This window comes from Triticum aestivum, chromosome 5D (assembly GCF_018294505.1).
Source record: "Triticum aestivum cultivar Chinese Spring chromosome 5D, IWGSC CS RefSeq v2.1, whole genome shotgun sequence".
Taxonomy (NCBI): Eukaryota; Viridiplantae; Streptophyta; class Magnoliopsida; order Poales; family Poaceae; genus Triticum; species Triticum aestivum.
Window position 1 is genome coordinate 172,929,257 of NC_057808.1, and position 1,584 is coordinate 172,930,840.

Below are 1,584 nucleotides of genomic sequence, written 5' to 3' on the forward strand. Positions count from 1 at the left end.
GCATGCCTCGACCTGCATCTAGTCGCGCGTGCCATGACGGTCGAGGCCACATGGCACGTCGAGGCCTGTAGGTGATGATGCCTTTGTTACTTCCGGCAACCAGGGATGTAAGCTACTGCGGCCATTCCCATGTGTACGAGATGCATGTGGCGCACAGACCAGCCTCCCGCCCAGCCGCCGTGACATGTGGCCACCTAGCACTTCTACGCCCCATGCTTTTCTGTTGTTCCCCTGTACTGTATCTAGATCAAGCGTTGATTCCTCCCCCCTGTCCAGTTCTGTATTGTTTGTAAGTAATTTTGATGTCTGAAGTTCAGCTATACGTGCAGGTGCAAAAAACTAATGTTTTCCGTTGGTTTTAGTTTCACAGGTCCTTCAGAAAAATGGGAAAAGGGGTTTTCTTCCATATTTATCTACAAAATGTATCAATGCCTCTGTTTATAGGAGGCACGGAGATGTTTCCTGGACGGATGTGCAATCTGGTTTAAATGGGCGATGGCACAAAATTAGGCCTTTTAGGTGTGGGAATGGCACTCTTCGCCATGATCGCCATGAGGAAAATCTACAACCTACTAAAAGGTATAATCTAAATGCCCCATGGAGTTCATGTATACCAAATTTAATATGTACCTGCATAGGGGAGATGATGCTTCCTGGAGTTTTCTTAGATGCCCATTTGATTTCAGTTCAGCTGGTGCTTGTGTGTTCACATGAAGACAGGAATTGTGTGAGGGAGTAGAAAAGAAAATTGTGGTAGAGAACATGCCATAGGCGTGGGTAAGTTGTGATGTGAGGAAATGCATACACATGTGTATACATTCCAATTCTGCACTCATATGTACTCCTGCTTTTTTTGACACAAAAATGTGCTCCTGCTAAGACAGAGAAACTACATGTACTTCTGTATTTATGCTTAAAAAATCACTGAAAAAACCAGCCCTATTGAGTGCTCCATGTACATCAGTACAATGTGTGCAAAGCTGAAAAGAAAATACTAGATAGCATTACCTACGCTGGAACCAATTTCAGTCTATATTCCAATTCAACGGTGTTAGTCTGACAGAGATGTTGTAGGCAGATGTCATAGCATGGCTGCAGTTAACTACGAAACCATTCGGAAGCATGTCATAGCATGCAGCCCCATCCCGTCACTTGAGTTCAGTTCAGCTTACCCAGACGCATAAGTTCAATTGTGTGTACTCAAGAAATAACAGAGATTGTTGACAAAATCGTAGTAGTTCAATGAATATCATAATGGAAGGAATCATGTTGCAAAGTTGATTCCACCCGTTCCTGCAAATTTTGTTGATTGTGGGTCGTCAAAATTTTATTTGTCTATCATGTGCTGCTACTTCTCTGGTGCATGCCCAGCTCCCGTCTGGACATATCTTCGGCCGCCGACCTGCTCCCGACGAGTGGCGCGTGCTGGTGCATGCGCTTGTGTGCGTGCATGCTGGTGAGTCTCGGCGTGCGTACATGCTGATGTGGTCTATCTTCTTCTTCTACGCTGATGTGCACATGAGCATTAGTACGAGGAAAATGGAGACCGGCCGGAGCAAGAACTAAAAAAAAAGTTAAGCAAGA

At 45.0% G+C, this 1,584-nt stretch overlaps 1 long non-coding RNA gene across 1 annotated transcript; it reads left to right on the forward strand.

The window, feature by feature from the left end:
* LOC123124522 (uncharacterized) lies at positions 1–952 on the forward strand. The gene is made up of 2 exons (XR_006461122.1): positions 1–579; positions 687–952. It is a non-coding gene; the product is annotated as an uncharacterized lncRNA (long non-coding RNA).
* Positions 953–1,584: the final 632 nt, after the last annotated feature.